This window comes from Sciurus carolinensis, chromosome 5 (assembly GCF_902686445.1).
Source record: "Sciurus carolinensis chromosome 5, mSciCar1.2, whole genome shotgun sequence".
Classification (NCBI taxonomy): Eukaryota; Metazoa; Chordata; class Mammalia; order Rodentia; family Sciuridae; genus Sciurus; species Sciurus carolinensis.
Genome location: NC_062217.1, coordinates 137,078,896 through 137,096,582, shown reverse-complemented (window position 1 = coordinate 137,096,582; position 17,687 = coordinate 137,078,896). Strand labels below are relative to the sequence as shown.

The 17,687-nt window shown below is 34.2% G+C and overlaps 1 protein-coding gene and 1 long non-coding RNA gene across 12 annotated transcripts in view; one reads left to right on the top strand and one right to left on the bottom strand.

Moving 5' to 3' along the window:
* Positions 1-4,430, top strand: part of LOC124985236 (uncharacterized) — a 47,149-nt gene extending 42,719 nt beyond the window's left edge. For both annotated transcript variants that reach the window (XR_007108827.1, XR_007108828.1), the window contains 2 exons: positions 590-677; positions 4,203-4,430. This is a non-coding gene — a long non-coding RNA (uncharacterized LOC124985236). The remainder of the gene's footprint in view (positions 1-589; positions 678-4,202) is intronic.
* The window catches only part of Shld2 (shieldin complex subunit 2), a 91,324-nt gene that overhangs the window by 69,457 nt on the left and 4,180 nt on the right, over positions 1-17,687 (bottom strand). For 5 of the 10 annotated variants that reach the window (XR_007108826.1, XM_047553808.1, XM_047553807.1 and 2 more), the window contains exons 3-4: positions 15,604-15,678; positions 6,025-6,168 (exon numbers count right to left, since the gene is read on the bottom strand). The exons of 2 other annotated variants lie outside the window; for them this stretch is intronic. The gene's annotated coding sequence lies outside the window, so the exon portion shown is untranslated. The remainder of the gene's footprint in view (positions 1-6,024; positions 6,169-15,603; positions 15,679-17,687) is intronic. 3 more of the 10 variants (XM_047553800.1, XM_047553801.1, XM_047553802.1) reach the window with 2 other exon arrangements.

Here is a 17,687-nt window from a genome sequence, read left to right as displayed (position 1 = left end):
CAAACAAAAATTGTGAGTAAATCCAATATTTCTCTAACTCAAGTGCAACTATCTATACTTCAGCATTCCCAAAATGAAGTAGACAAAGGTATGAAACACAAAGTTATTCAATGATAATAACAAATTATTTTAGGCATCGAAATAATTGCAAAAATTACTGAAGATTGTAAGTTAAAATTACAGAATTTAGTAGGCAACCTGTTCAATGTCTAAAATGATTACTGACCTTCATATTTTAAAAACTGAAAAATTTTACCTAAGAAAGCAAACAATTCAATCTCTGTAATATACCTGCAAAGGAATAGGATAATTTATGCTAGATATGCAGAGTTCCCTTCAAACTCTATGGAATGATTGATAATCACACTTCTTCTCCAAATATAAAATTCATATGGATTGACACCTTAAATGAGATAAGGCACCTAATCTAGCATTAGAAATTACTGTGTAAGGGTTATTTCTCTTGCGTGTCCTTTCTGCTTTAAAATTGTTTTGGGAGTGCTGTGGGGGGTACTGGAAATTGAGCCCAGGGGCACTTTACTACTGAGTTACAACTCCAATCCTTTGTTTATTTTTTATTTTGAGGCAGGGTCTCACTAAGTTCTTGAAGGTCTCTCTGGATTGCTAAGGCTGAACTTGAAATCCTCCCTCTGACACCCAAGTCTCTGGCATTACAGGTGTGTACCACCCCCCCTGGCTCTACTTTAAAATTCTTTACTTCCAATGTAACCAATTTATCTCACCTCTCTACAATGACTTCATTTTATACTAATTAATAAAAGCATTAAAAATACTTATATCAACAAGCATTTGTTTATACAAATGGAAGAGAAAATTGACAATGACTAGTGAAGGATGGTAAGAGAGACAGACAAGGTCATCAGTAGAGACAGAAATGTCTCTAAACCACCTAAGACATTAACACATTAACACAATATATTTCACATAAGATATTTGTGTGTATGTGTATTACACATGCTAAACACAAGCGACCACTGAGCTTCCCTCCCTACCCTCAGGTAAAGATTTTTAAGTGATGTCTATATACGATGTTTGAGAAATATTACTTTACATTCAAGAAAATTTAATTACAATTAATTAACTCTACTCCTGAGGTCTTCGACTTTTCATCAATTTTTAATTCATAAAAAATTTTCAAGCATTATCTCAGATATTACAATCAACAGAGTAATTTTCACTTGCCTTTAAGTCCATTTTCAAATCCAAGACTCATATTTTAAGACTACATCCCTGATGAATTATAAATCTCGTTAAATTTTGATTCAAAAATATTTTCCATAGAAAAAGCAATATTCAATTCTCTGCTTTAGTAAACTATGTAACAAAATATGAAACCAAAGAAAGCCAGGAAGTCTAATAATGTCACTTTTAGATAACTATTCTCATATGAAAGTAAATACCATCAATTCCAAGCATATTCCAAACTTCTAGAAGTGGGTGGGTTCAGTAACAGTGAAGCACAAAAATTTGACATATTCCTATGATGTTATGTTTATATTTTAATGTTTCCATTCTGAAAAGCAAATGAAGCAAATTGAGACTTTTCCTATAATCATTCTGGCTTGAAGAAGGGTTGTCTTGGATATGAACAGTCTCAAATCAACATTTTACTATTCATTTTTCCTCATTTCTTCCAAAGTTTAAAAGCATTAAAATTAATGTAACAGGGCTCGGGGTCTAGTGCAGTGGTTGAGTACTTCCCTAGCATACACAAAACCCTGAGTTCCATTCACTACACTTCAAAAATAAAAAATAAGAATGTAGCTCCTTTGAAAAATTTTTGGTAGTTCTTCAAAAAGTTAGACATAATGTTAGCATATGACCCAGTAATTCCATCCTAAGCACATACTAAGGAGAAGTGAAAACACACGTCCCAACAAAACTTTGTACATAAGCATTTATAACAGTACTATTCATAATATCCCAAAACGGAAACAATTCAAACATCCATAAAGTGACAAATAGGTAAAACTAATATGGTATGGGCATACAATAAAATATTACTCATGTAATGAAGAGGAATGAAGTATTGATATATGCTACAGTGGGAATAAACCTTGAAAACATTCAGCTAAATGAAAGAAGTGAGACACAGAAGGCAACATGTTACATGATTCCATTTATATGAAACAGTAGACAAACCTACAGACATAAAAGCAGATGAGTGGCTATCAGGCACCTGGGGGAGGCAGGAATGAAGAGGGAGTATTTGATAAGTAAGCAGTTTCCTTTTAGAATGATGAAAAGTTCTGGAACTAGAAAATGGTGATAGCTGCACAACACTGGGAATGTACTTAATGCCACTGATACATCTATGGCATGTAACTACATATCTTAATAAAAGAAACCCTACATAAAACAAAATTGATGTTGCCTTCTCATCAAAGAAAGTTAACTTCTGAAATGTATGTTTATTGCTTTGGTACCCATTTAAAACCCTGTTCTTAATTCAATAAATATATTATAAATATTTCAAAATTAAACTTTTTCTACAACGCCATCCTTAAGCTTTTCTGTTTACTAGGAATTTTCATAAACCTCTTAGTTCCTACTTTGCAATGTTTAGTCTATCAGTGTAGAAATCAATTTCATGTAATATCTAAACAATTCAAATAAATTTTAAATTAGACATAAAATTTGATTAAATTTGGCTTGCCGATACTGTGTTCAGCTTTAGTGCAGGAGAGAAACATGTTTATTTCTAATAAATGAGATCAGCAAAAGAAGAAAAGCATTTTAAATAGCAAACTATTTAATGCCATACCACTCATAAACCTCTCTGATAATATTTGTTTGATATTCAACAGAAAAAGGCAACATTTTAAAAAATCATGCCAAATGCAGAGTCAATTTCTTTTCACCTCAAGTACAATAGGAAATATCACTTTTGTGAAACTTGATACTAGGCAAGACCAAATTCAGCTACTTAAACAAATACATGCCCACTATTCACTCAGTGTTCTGCCTACTCTTAATGTGATTTGAGTAGAGTAGAGTATGTCCATGTTACTAATGTAATCTATAGATTAAATTAAGAGTTTCAAACCAGGCAGGGTAACACACACCTATAATCCCAGCAATTTGGGAGGCTGAGGCAGAAGGATCACAAATTCAAGGTCAGCCTCAGAAATTTAGTGAGACTCTGCCCCAAAATAAAACAATTTTTACTACAACTCTAGTCCTTTGTTTATTTTTTATTTTGAGGCAGGATCTCACTAAGTTTCTGTAGCTCAGTGGTATAATGCCTCTGGTTTAAATCCCCAGTACCACCAGGGGAAAAAAAGTTTCAATCAAAAGTAATAACTTAATTTTAGGCATATCCAAATCAGACAATGAACTATATGCATTTTGCATATTATTACAAATTTTTATTCATTTAATTCTCACAATACTTTACTGATAAGTAGCTTGCATAAGGGTACAACATCAGTACAATACAAAGCAAGGATTCAAACCAAGGTTTATCAAATATAAAATCATTTCTACTAAGACATTCTAAGGGTGGGCTGCAAAGGAACATATTTCCAGTTTGTCAATAATTTTCTCTCTTGAATAAATGTATAGTTTCTAAATGTTTAGGAAATGATAAAAGAAAAATATGCTTAAAAAGAAGATTGGTAGAACTGGGATTGTAGCTCAGTAGTAGAGCACTTGCTTAGCAAGTGTGAAGCACTGGGTTTGACTCTGAGTACCACATATAAATAAATAAAATAAAGGTACACTGACAACTTAAAAAAAGAACATTGCTGAAGAAAGCAGTTAAGTGTCTGGGAGAAACATTCAATACACTATGTACCTACTATGTGCCATATGCTGTGCTGGTTATCTTAATGCCTAAAACCCTAGGACGTAGAAATTTTCATATGAGGAAACTGAAGTGTAGAGAAACCTGTCAAGTTCATTTAAGTTGCAAGGGACAGAGGTAGAATTAAAAATCAAATTTAGTTCATCGTTAAATATTTACTGAATGCTTACTATGTACTAGGGCTGTAAAAGGCACTTAAAACAGAATATTAGAAATCCCCTTCAGAGGGCTGGGGATATAGCTCAGTTGGTATAGTGCTTGCCCTGGGTTCAATCCCCAGCACTACAAAAAAAAAAAAAAAAAGAAAAAAGAAATCCCCCTCAGAGAACTCAAATCAAAACCCCTTTCCTTTCTTTTTCTTATTTTTCTTTTTTAGGCCTAGGCTCTAGCCTAAACTCCTGAACTCAAGTGATCCTCCTGCCTCCTGATCTTTATTAGCTGGAACTACATATGCATGCCATCACAACTGGCTCTCAAACCCATTTTCTTTTGGCTCAGGAAGTAAGTTGTAAAACTGAAAAATCTTTCCATAGATTTCTCTTTAAATAACTCTATTTTAAATGACTGTTTCAATGCTTAGTTATATACATTGGTACTGCCCATAAACCCCAAATATAGAGTGCCATAAAAAACAAACAACCATCCAGTGGTAAATTCTGTCCTACATGCAGGATTTTTAACATACTACCAGATGATGTCACATTAGAAAAGACATTTCATATGTTTTGGAGGATGATTTAAATCATTAAGCATTCTATGAAGCTTTCAAAGATGTGTGAGATTTTAAATGACATCAGTGACATCAGTGAAATTTCAAAAAGAACAGAAGTAGTCAGCACAAAGCTAGTTTAACATTAATAATAAGTGAACTAATAAATAGGTCTATGTTTACCCCATCAGCTTTTGCTTATTATGTCATTTGGAAAACCAGAAGGAAACTGGTTTTAACTCCCATACAACCTGTATCATGACATTACTTTACCACAAAATCAGCTGATGCCAGCATAAAACTGAGACAGTTCACATTAAAAAACTGTTCCTTCCTTTCCAAGCACTTTCATAATTCATTCATGTACAGACTTCAGATTATCTCCTTACAGGAAAAAAGGGGAGACAATTAACATAAAACTTTGACATGCCAGATACTACATGACTTTGCTTATTTAATTCTCATAGCCATCTTCTAAGATATTATTGTGGTCTATCAGAGGAAGAAACAGAAGTTTTGAGAAACAAAGTAACTTTTCTAAAGTCACATAACTAGTAAGAAGCATCATTTTCAAATTCAGATGTGAATTATTATAATGTTCCACAGCACTAAATGGCTGTCACTTTCTTAACCTGCAAAAAAAATAAGTAATAAAGGAGATGAATTGGATCATCTCTAAGATCCCCAAACATTAAAAAATTCATGAGAATATAATCTTCAGGCAGGAAAAGCAAAGTGAAATAGCAATTTGGACTATTTTTTAAAAATCCTGGAAGGTCACTGTGAAAAAGAATACAAAAGAGTTTCAAGTAGAAAACTTCACACATAAACATAACATTTAGTATTATCAACAGAGAACCTAGTTAGAAAAAACTATCTCCTTCTTAAGACAATGCTGTTTAAAAGTCTGAAATCACCAGTGTAAGCCGGCTCAGGCAACAACACCTAGGGTCCATTCGACTAACCCCTGAATAAATATTGAAAGATCATGAGGTTCCAGAGTCGAACAAGTTTGAGAAATGCCAGATTTAACATTAGTCCTGTTTCCTTACTGGTTGCAAATAGTACATTGGACTTGAAAGACTTATGGAGTCATTATTCCTGGATTTGAATCCCAGCTCTTCCATTTTAGCTCACCCAAGTGATTTACAGAAGATAGAGTTGTTGTAAAAATTAGAAAGACTGGGGGACGTAGTGGCCCATTGCCAGTAATCCCCATGATTTGAGAGGCTGAGGCAGGAGGATCACAAGTTCAAAGCCAGTCTCAGCAACTTAACCAGGCCCTAAGCAATTTAGTGAGACTGTCTCAAACTAAAAAATAAAGGATTTTTTTTTATTTTTTTATTTAATGTGACTCAGTGGTTAAGTGACCCTGGGTGCAATTCCAGTTACCAAAAAAGAAAAAAAAAAATTAGAAAGATTAATACATGTGCAAGTCTTAGAACAGAGCATTAGAATGTGCTTGATAAATGTTAATTAGTAGTAATACCATTTCCTGGAGTCTTTATCAATGTGATGTAAATTGATGTTCATTGTGAATCACCAAGCAGGGAGGGGACAGTGTTCAGTTTCCCAAACTTAACTGATGATGGAAACCACTTCTTCACAGAATAGCTCCCAATAAGTCTGGATGCTTTAAAAAGAAAAACAAATAAAGAAACTCTAAGAAACAATAAAGAATGCCAATATTAAAATATCTTTTAAAAATGAGATGGAATTTTTCCCTCCCAAATTTTCCTTAACTTATCTGCTACCTCTTGTTTTTGAGATAAAGTTCTAATAGTTGACAAAAGAAACATGAGGCAACTTGGTCCATCAGTTGAAAAGATAGGAAGATTGTGAATTATTATTTCTTTATAATATTATCTGTTGTTTTGTGAGACACAAGAGGCAGTTAAACATGCTGAAATTATATTTCCTGTTAGCAAAACTGTTCTTGGTTTAAATAGCAGAATTATACACATCAATATTTCTTAGTGCTCTGAAATAATATCATGCTTCTTGATTTTAAATATTACAGGACCTGAGTAAGTCTAAAGCATATTTTAAACATACCAAAGATTAATGCAGTGTTTTAAGATAGGCATTTCAGGAAAGGCAAAACTTTCAGAGTACAATTTTAAAACTTCACAAAATGATACATTTTCGAATTCTGAAAAATGCATGTTTAATATGTAGCATTTCAGGTTATACTTTAGAACTTAAATGACTTAAATATTGTTATAATATCATTAATTCTACATGTCTTAAAAGAGCTCATTAGTCAGTCATGCTGCTATTAATATTGGAACTCAACTTTTTTGTATTCTCTCTTGACCTGGCATCAAGCTTTGCAAAGGCTTAAAGACCCAGTATTTCTCACTATAATTTGAATTTAGGGTTATCTCTAGTCTCTCACCCTCCTCTTAAGAGATCAGAACGACAAAATCAAAAAAAAATCAAACAAGCAATGATTGCTCCCATCCAGGTCTTCCTTGCTATCCGGGGCTGAGCTTTGCCAAAAAATAAAACATTTTTTTGCTAGGCTATTTTATGGTACACTGAGTAAAGGTTACAGAATGCTAAATCTTACTAAGTAGACTTGAAAACAACAAAGTTCTGTGCATAATTAAAATTAAGCTCTGTGCAAAGCTTTGTGCATAATTAAGCATCTCAATCTGTTAGCATACATTTTCTCACAAAATTAATCAACATTTTGAGATCAGCTAAGACCACTATATTTTTCATCATTGTCGCAATCATCCAAATTTAAGTCCCTACAAGTAATTCCCCTTTCCCATTGCACTCTCATCTCATTCTTGCTCTGTATGTACTCTCCCTCTCCTCTACCCTCACATATTCTCCAATAACAGTACTCACTGAAAGTCCTTTACACTGTTCCACAGTAAACAAATACCCTATATCCCAAACTAATTTCACCAACACTCTGGAAGTCTTTTTGTCTAAACTAAAACCTGAGTGCCAACTACTCTTCCACTCAACAAATGCAGCCCAGGGAAGTCATTCTTTGTTTACCAACACAGTTGAGAAGTCATCTATTTATCATCACAGTTCATTACCCTCATGTATATGTGTGTGTGTGTGTGTGTGTGTGTGTGTGTGTGTGTGTCTGTCTGTCTGTCTGTCTGTCTCTCTCTCTACCACCCTCCCCCGTACTGGGAATTGACCCCAGGGGTACTTTACCACTGAGTTACAGCCCCAGTTTTGGGGTTTTGTTTTGTTGTGAGACAGGGTCTCGCAAAATTGCTGAGGTTGGCCTCAAACTTATGCCCCTCCTGTTTGAGCCTCTGGAATCACCGGAATTATAGGCAAGAATTACCAACCCCACCACACCCCAGTTTATGTCATCTCTTAACCTTTCTCTCCTTTCTTCTGTTTAATCTACCAACACGGCCACTCTCATATTCACTACGACTTTGAAACCTGGTTCAGAACCTTCCCACCCCTTGATCTGCTACTTTTCTGAGCAACTCACTGTCTGTGCAGCTAACTCCTCTAACAATCTAGCTTTACAGTCCCCTTATCTCAAATCCCATAAACTTCACTTTGTTTGCACTTCAGAAACCCACTCCACAGTCAGATCTGTATCCTGTATCTTGTTATAACCAGCAACTGCTCCTCCTGTTTTAAGTTCCACTATCCAACACCACCAACCACTTAATATGCCACAGCTTCTGGTTTCATTTGTTCCCTATCTAGCCTAGACCCAAAGGTCTATCACTTCACTCTCATTATTTTAACCTCTTGTCTCCTTAACCATTCTGTCACACTAGCCCATAAAATTCAAACCAAGAACAACCCAATTGTTTAACTTGTCTGCGCACTCACTCAAGCTGCTGATCCCTGAGAAAAGGGAAAAATCTTTCACATAACTATATATATGGTGAAAAATGCATTATTCCAGTTCTTCTCCGTACTCTCATTCAGTTCACCCTCTCATTTCCTATAATGGCCTCCTTGAAATACTTCCTTTCTTTTCAATGCCTCCCCTCAATCACTATCTTGCTCTCCTATAGTCTCAGCTGGTATTATTCTTACCTCACTGAAAAAAATACATCAAATGACGATTCTCCAAATTCCTCACATACCACCCATACACTTCCCCATTTGTAACATCCCTTCTTATTTCTACTTCAGCAGAAACTGCATTCTTATTCTTCCTAGAACCCAGTATCTTCACTCCATTCCTGCTAATCTTTTTTTTAATATATAATTTTAGTTGTAGGTGACACTACCTTTATTTTTATGTGGTGCTGAGGATCAGACCCAGGCCCTCACTCGTGCGAAGTGAGCATGCTACCACTAAGCCACAACCCCGGACCCCTGCTAATCTTAAGGACAATGTCCACTAACACTTCCTTTTTTTACATCTTCAAATTCTAATGACCTTTTCCATTTAGCTATAAATATGCTGAAGTCTCTCTTATCTAGATTCAACATGCCCCTCTACCTACTATCCTGTATCCCTATAATTTTTCACAGCAAAACTTTTTATTTTTGATTTAATTTTGGGGGGGATTGAACCCAGAGGAGCTTAACCACTGAGCCATATCCCCAGTCCATTTTACTATTTTTTTTTTATTTTATTTTGAGATAGGGTCTCATTAAGTCACATAGGGCCTCACTAAGTTGCTAAGGCTGACTTTCAACTTGCGATCCTCCTGCTTCAGTCTCCTGAGCTGCTGGAGCATGCGCCACCCCATCTGGCCATAGTAAAGCTTTTTGAAAAGAATTATCTGCTCTCTTTGACCAACTATTGCCTTCACTCTATGAGCAATCTAGCATTTATCTCGACCATGAAAATCTCATCAAAGCTCTTCTATAGAAGCCTAATATTACTTCAAAACAAAAAGTTGTTGAAGGGATGGGGATTGAACCCAGGGGAGCTCTACCACTGAGCTATATCACCAGCCCTTTTTATTTTGATAGACTCTCACTAAGTTGCCCAGGCTGGCCTCAAACTTGCAATCCTCCTGCCTCATTCTCCCAAATTACTGGGTTTACAAGCATACACCACCCCACCCAAATTCTTTTTCTTTTTGCCTGCTTTTCTTTGAAACACAAAAGTTAAATTTTGACAAAGTCCAATTTATCTATGTTTTTTCTTTCTTTCTTTCTTTCTCCACCCCCCCCCCCATCTTTTACAGTGCTGGAGACCAAATCCTGGGTCTCACATATAACTAGCCAAGCACTCTACCAGTGAACTATATCCCCAGCCCAGCTGCTTATACTTTCGGTATCATATTTGAGAAGATGTTGCCTAATCTAAGGTCATGAAGATTAACACCTACATTTTCTCATAAGTTTTACAGTTTTTCTTATATTTAGCTTATACATAGGTCTTTGATCCATTAATTGTAATTCTTGAAAGCTAATAAGAATGTCAATAGTAAGATCTAAGAACTTAAAAGAGAGCTTTTTAAAATTCTAAAAATATGGCTCTAAATATCACTAACCAAAGTAGGAATATTTTGATGACATAGTTCATAATGTAAACTAGAGCTAGAGGAAGAGGGGGGTATTAACAACGTAGTTCTGCCAAAATGATCAAGACAACATAAAAACTTAGAGTTCAGAAAGAAATGAGAGAGAAGGTATATTAGGTATAAGTTCAGATTTTACCTCCTATTCCATCTGGAGGTCTTATTGTGAGGAAAGGTGAGAAAAATCTCCAATATGTCAGTGGGGAAGGACCAGAATAAAAGATAATTATATTTTCCTTTCCCATGTTGTGATCCAGGGAACTACATTCAGCAAAACCTTGCATCTAACACTAGATCACAGTTGGCAGCAGTGAAAAGTCAATGACATTCCCAAACTATATTCTTGAAAAGCGGCTCAGAGTCCCATACAGACCAGCATGATGCAGAAAAACACTGAGGAACTTCCTTTGAACCAGCAAGCCCAAAAGAGTCTGAGATTCAGGAGGACCCAGCATGTACAGATTAATGACCAGAGGCAGCAAGGACAACAGCCTCAGATGTGGCAGGGGCAGAAAGCACCATTCAAGAACAAGCCAGTCATTAGCAATGACCCAGAAGGACAGAGGATAACACAAAGATGAGATGTCTCCTCCTCAATGCCTGTCCTGTGGGGTGTGGGGGGAATATGCGGGAAAACTGAGCATGTACCCAAAGGACCAACTATTTACCCAAGGGTTTGAATTAATCTGGAATTAACTTAGCTAAACTTGAAGCTACTGAAGCAACTTATCCTAAATTGGCAAGATGGTTTAGCAGGATCATCATCTTCTACTCAGTAGAAATAGAAGACCTATAGCTAAGAAAATTTTACTATAGAGAAATAAGGGAAGTATTATCTTTTTAAGTTTAAATGTGTAGTATACAAAATTTATGCCTGCTATACTTCCAACTAGATTTCCTGCTTAACAAAAAGTAAAATGCAAAGCTCTTATCTCCATAATCTGACCCTTATCTGTCTCTCAAATAAAAAAAAAAAAAAATTTCCATTCTCCACTCAGACTGGGTTTCTTTCCATTTCCTAATAGAGTCAAGGTCTTTTCTGTACCATGGTTTTTTCACACGCTGTTTCCTTCACCTAGAATGCTTTTCCCATAGCTCGCTATTTAGGTTGCTTCGACTCAAACCTTTTATTTCAGTTTAAATGTTTCTTCCATGAAGAGGCCTTCTCTGAGCACCATATATAATGTTAAGTATTATCTATTATCCTGAAATGCAATACCCTATTATTTTCTTCCTAACACTCTTGCAATCAGTAGCCTCCTCAAAGTAATGAAAGTTCCATGTTAGAAATATTTGTCTTATTTACCATCTACCCCAATGTCTGGCTGATAATAAGGCTTGACAAATGGTTCCTACATGAATGAATAAGACAGAATAAAAGTGTGATACATAAAATAAACCCAAAATTATATCAGCAATTCAAACATTAAAGAATTAAAAAATAATTAGTGGATAGCAGAGCATAGCTCAGTGGTAGAGTGCTTGCATGTACTACGTCCTACATTCAAGTCACAGCACCACACACACACACACACACACACACACACAAGTTAAAAGTAGACAACTACTATTTTTTAATTTGGATATTAAAGTCAAATAAAAGACCAAAAATAAGTTTCTATTTCTGTTTTTAAAAGAATGCAATTATAGAGTCCTAGAAATATGCTACCTAAAATCATAGAGTACCTTCTCCAGGTTAAAGCCATTTAAAATGGAAACATGAAATGGAAACAAACAAATCATAAAGACAAGTTTCTTTAAATTCAAAATATGGACTTAGAATGCATCTCAATGGTAAAGTGCATGCTTAGTATGCACTAGGCCCTGGGTTCAATCCCCAGATCACAAAAACAATTATTTTTTTAAAAAAACATGAGTTTGAAGTACAAAGGCATAAAATCTAGCCCATAAAAACTTTACTGAAGAAAACAAACACTGAATTTAATAAAAAGATGTTCCACACTCTTTTTAAACAGTAAGAGGTCAAGGCTCCTCTTATGAATCTATAGATATAATGCAACTTCAAGTAGAATCTTTTTTAATTTAATCATGATCAATATTAGAAATATATAAATAAATAACATCCTAAGTTCTAGTTTTCCAAAATGGTGAGCTAGATTTCAAACAATTCTTCCCATTAAAACAACTAAAAATACTGGGTGAAGTATGAAAACAAATTCTTAAAAGTCACAAAGAGATAACAAGATAGTAAGGAGTTACTCAGCCAAAACTGTAAAGGAAAACTAGGAATCTAGGGAAAATTAGCACTGGAGCTGCTTTTGATCTGAGGGCACTGGTCATCAGAAAAATATTTTTGTTTGAGGGTCTCATAGGTTAAGGGGAACAGAATTTAAAGCACAGAACCCACATAAAATGATGAGTCTAATAAGAGAATTTCCCCCACAATGACCTGTGACCCCAAAGGGCAACATTTTCAGAGTAATAGTCATCTAAAAGTCAACCAGTCCCTGCGGTTCTGTAACCAAGGTTTGCATAGCTTCGTGGTTCAGGGAATTGCAAACCTGGGTTAAGGAGGCACTCTATCTCTCCAAAGGCACCTATAGAATGAAGCACAGGAAAATTAAAAGTTGGAAAATACTTTTAGTATTTTATAAGAGTAGACAGACACAGAAGATAAAGAAGACAGAAGGGGGCAGAGAAACTATTTGAGGTGGTAGCAGAAGAAAATATTCTAGAACCTATGAAAGTCCCCATCTACAGATTCAAACACCACAAAGAACAAGCATAAAATAGAGGGTTATTGGGAAAGTCAATAAATTGGCCCTATGTAGAAACATAATCTCTGGTAAGATGGCTCCTGATCGCTCACCATTTCTTCTCCTATAGGATCCCTTCCCTTCCTCAAAGACATAAACACAAACTCCAGTTCAGTGAACTATGATGCTGTTGCCTACTATGTACCATTAATGTTTGGGTTAAAAAAAAAAATTAGACACTTGGATCTCTTTATAAAGTGAAGCAATGATATTATAAAGATATGTATAGATTAAAAACAAAATACAACAGGAAAGTCATTTTTCTGTTAAAAGTCACATCACAGATTTCTGGCCAGCATTCAGACTGAACAAGTGGAGCAACTGCCCAAAAGGCAATCAGTCACCTGTAGCCTAAGAACAGAAAAATAATATCACAGGGTACTATACCTGTTCACCTAAAAGGGCAGGTTGTTCATCAGGAAATTTTGGCTGAAACAACCATCAAAAATGGATATACCTATACTAAAATTAATTTTTTGGTTTTATGGATATACCATGGCGATTTAAGATGTTATCACTGGAAAATGGATGTGGAAGTGCATGCCTGTAATCCCAGCAACCTGGAGGCTAAGGCAGAAGGAAAACAGATTCTAGGCCAGCCAGGCAACTTGGGTTCAATCCTTAGTACCACTGGGTGGGAAGGGGCAGGGAGGAGAGGTTATCATTAGAGAAAGCTTGGTGAAGAGTTTACAGGAAGGAACTCTGTAGAATCTCTGCAACTCTTGTCTAAAACTAAGACTCTTTCTTTCTTTCTTTTTTAAAGTTTTTTTAGTTGTAGATGGACACAATACCTTTATTTATTTATATGATGCTGAGATTCAAACCCAGTGCCTCACACATGCTAGGCAAATACTCTACCACTGATCTACAACTCCAGTCCAAATCTAAAATTATTTCTAATAAAAAATTACTGCCAAACAAATTATGATGAATAAAATTACTTTAAATCAAAACATCAATTTCAGAAAGTAGAAAAACTGAATATACCTAGTTATTGTTTTTTCACTTTTTAGTACCTTAATTATATCAGTGACTGATTATTTGAAGCAATTTTTAAGCATCTTTCATTTTTCAGAATATTTCAGTTTTATCCTACTTTTTAAATTCTAATTCATTTTTTTTGCTAGTTTCTACTGCTTAAGATTAATAACCAGAGGAAAATCAGAAAAACTTAAAGGTTCCATGAGAACATAGCAGTGACATGTAAAAATATGAAGATAGTGAAACAGATTAGAAATTTTATCAATCTATAAATATAGGTTAGGAATAAAATATTAAGTATTCCTTGCTGATCCATCTATTCTTCTTAATTCAGATATCTAGAGTTGTGTTACTAAAGAAATCTGTAGATAAAAATGAAGAGTTATCATGAACTTATGGGATCATCTTTCTGTTATTTTCACTTGTATACTTTTAAAAATTTTCCCCCAATAAAGTAGTAAATGAAAACCACAGAAGGTAAGGAAATAGAAGTTCTCAACACTTGAGTTTTTTAGTTTGTTCTATTTAATTCAAAGACAACTGGGATTCTTCCTCTAATGTGAGCTAGTTCACATTTTTTTGTGTCATTTATCATAAAAAGAGAAAAGAATATGAAAATAATAAAGGGGTATATGCAGGAGGAAACTGCTGTTTCTCTATAGCACTTGGTTGTGCCTCCATGTGAACCCCCTCTTTCCGGAGCTGCTAAAGCCATCTTACAACCATTAGGACAAATATCACTAATATGCTGAATATAACAGAATAGTACCTGAGCATTGGATAGTCTCACAGACACTTAGTACCAACAAAGGAAAAGTCCTGAACTTACATTCTTGATAAATAACAGTTATCTTAGTTTATGGTTAAGCTTAAGCCATTTTATTTGGATATTGTTGGTACCTGACAGCCAAAGCACACTAACTAATCTAGCTAGCAAATAACTTTTCACTTCATACTATCAGATCAGGAAATTAGGTCTCAGATATTTAGATGACTCAACACTAACACCCTCTCTAACCTTAATCCCTACTGCTTCACTGCCATATATCTTCTCTGTTTTTTTTTTTTTTTTTTGCGGTGCTGGGGATTAAACCCAGGTCCTTGTGCTTGCAAGGCAAGCACTCTACCCACACTGAGCTATCTCCCCAGCCCTCTTCTCTGCCTTTTTAAAATTCTAAAAGTTTAATGTAATTATATTCACATCTGTTTCACATAGTCTTTCTTCCACAATTTTTTCCCTGATGGTCAATTGGAAGGTACTTTTTGCTTCTCTGATACATTTTTCAGTTATATCTACTTTTAACAGCTTTACAAACATGCCCCAATATTTAGCTTACACTTTCTCTCCTATTATCCAAAGTGCAGTCACATACTGAAATCACAATTGACTTAAAATTTTTAAAGACAAAATGCTAAAAACAGGATAAAGATTTGCTTTTATAGAGGGTCACCACAAACATTAATAAATACTGCTGAATGATAAATAATGGAGTCTGTTATCCTTTGAACCTAACAAAAAATTTAACCCAAATTTTAAAACAATGAAAAAGACAAAATGATTAACATGTAGATGAAATCACAATTCAACCTTAACAGTTAATTTTTAAGAGACCTCATGTGTTTCTTGAATGCTATATTTGAAGGGATAAAGATCATACTATGATTTTTTATGTTTGCTTATAATACAGAAAGAATCCTTAAACCAGAGTTGATAAAAGTTTTGTTGAAAGTTATTCAGAAATGCAGCAAAATGAAAACTAACCAAACAGATATAACTAACATTTGATTTATTAGGAAACAGAGGGTTTTGAAGGAAAGACTACAAACCTTGAAAACTTCAGATCCTTTTCTTTGATACGATTTCTTTTACTATTATTTTGGCTTATTACAAAAACTTGCTCACTAAAGAGAAAAAAAAAGTCACAATGAAAAACTTTTCAGAAAAATCAATTAGAAATACAAAAGCAAATACTAGAAAAAGTTATTCTGAAAAGTTTCAGCACAATAGTTTGAAAACAACCCATGATTCACCACAATTACCAATACCTAAAAAAATCATAACTAGAGGATATTAATTTTCAACCCAACTGCTGTTTAAGCCAAATTATTGTGTTGATTAAATTGCTTTTAACCAAATGTACTCTTCGTTTGTAATCTATGATCTCATTTATCTGCAAACTCTGCATTATGTTGTTTCTTTAGCAAAGGCTTCCCTCTTGTTCACACTTTCTTCAGCAGATTAAAGCCTGATGTGAACTAAAATCCATAAAAAATATGGAATATGGGGCCTGATAAAAATTTCAATATTTTTAGTTGCTTGTTTTAAGTCTGTTGAAAAAGTTACATATTTGATTGTGATATCATTTGGTTTTATGACATCACCTTTGAAATCCTAGACAGGATAATAATTAAGGTCAAATGTGAACTAAGCAACTTTATAAAAACAAAATTTAGATGTTTACTAAATTCTTCCTAAGTCATAACTTACACATAAGAAGGTAAACAGATCAAAAAGAGAACTGCTGATCTATGTAGGTAATTATAGCATTGTTACAACTTCAAAATACTGGAAGCAATCTATATGTCACTCAATGAGAGACTGGAAAAATAAGTAATGCATTCATACAATGAAATACTATGAAATTGTAAAGAAGAATGAGGAAATATTAAGCAAGAAAATGGAATAAAATGTCATCGGATTGCCAAAATATAGTAAAACTCAATAAACCATAGCTATTACTACTACTGTTATTATCATGATTACTATTTCTCATGGGAAAAGTTACTTCAATCAGGTTTTAAGTTTTAAGTTTTTTATAATTTTGTTGAATGATTATTTGTAGGCAATGTTTGCCTTTTCTGCTGAGCTGTGCTTATTAGTAAACATCATTTCTGGTAGCTGAGAAACAAAACAAAACTATCTCCACACAGAGTATGTTTACTGTGCTTAGGTAGCAGAAAACTGAAATCCTTAAATCTTAAATTAGTACTCATCTGTGAATGCACCAAAGAAAATTACAATGTCAGGTACAGTGGCACACGCCTATAATCCCAGAGACTCAGGAGACTGAGGCAGTAGATTCACAAGTTCCAGGTCAGCCTGGGCAACTCAGTGAGACCCTGTCCCAAAAAAAAAAAAAAAAAAAAAAAACACTGGGTTCAATCCCTAATAATACCACCCCCCCAAAAAAAGAAAGAAAAATAAATAAATAAGAATTAAAGAGGGGAGCATCAGATTGAAAAGGGAGAAGTAAAACTCTCTATTTGCAGATGACAGGATCCTGTATACAGAAAATCTTAAGGAATCCACTAAACTAACAACTAATTAAAAACTCAGTAAAGTTGAAGTATATAAGATCAATATTCAATAAACAACTAAATTTCTATATACTTGCAATGAACATGATAATGAAAATGAAAATAATTCCACTTATAGCATTAAAAGAAAATACTTGTAATAAATTTGACTAATACAAAATTTTTAAATTTATTACACACTTTATTTCAGAATTGCAATATGATCCCTGAGATTTTAAAGCTCAACTCTCCTAAAACACTTAAAATGAACATTCATAAGTTTATGTACCTAAAATACTACTGCTCCAGCCTTGATTTGCTTGAATTCTATGCTTGATTCTAAATTGTTCTGGGCTTGACATATGCTCACCACTCAAGCAATGATTGTTATTTAACAAAATTTGAAGGGTTACTTTCTCATAAAATTTTTGGAAAATGCTGTCTCAGTTTGCTATAATCTTAACAAGTACAAAATTTAACTTCTAAAAGTAATAAAACACTACTGACATTTTTAAAGTACTACATAAATGGAAAGTCATTCCATGTTTACAAACTAAAAGATGCAATACTGTTAAAATGGTACTAATTCCCACATTGATCTATAGAGCCTATAT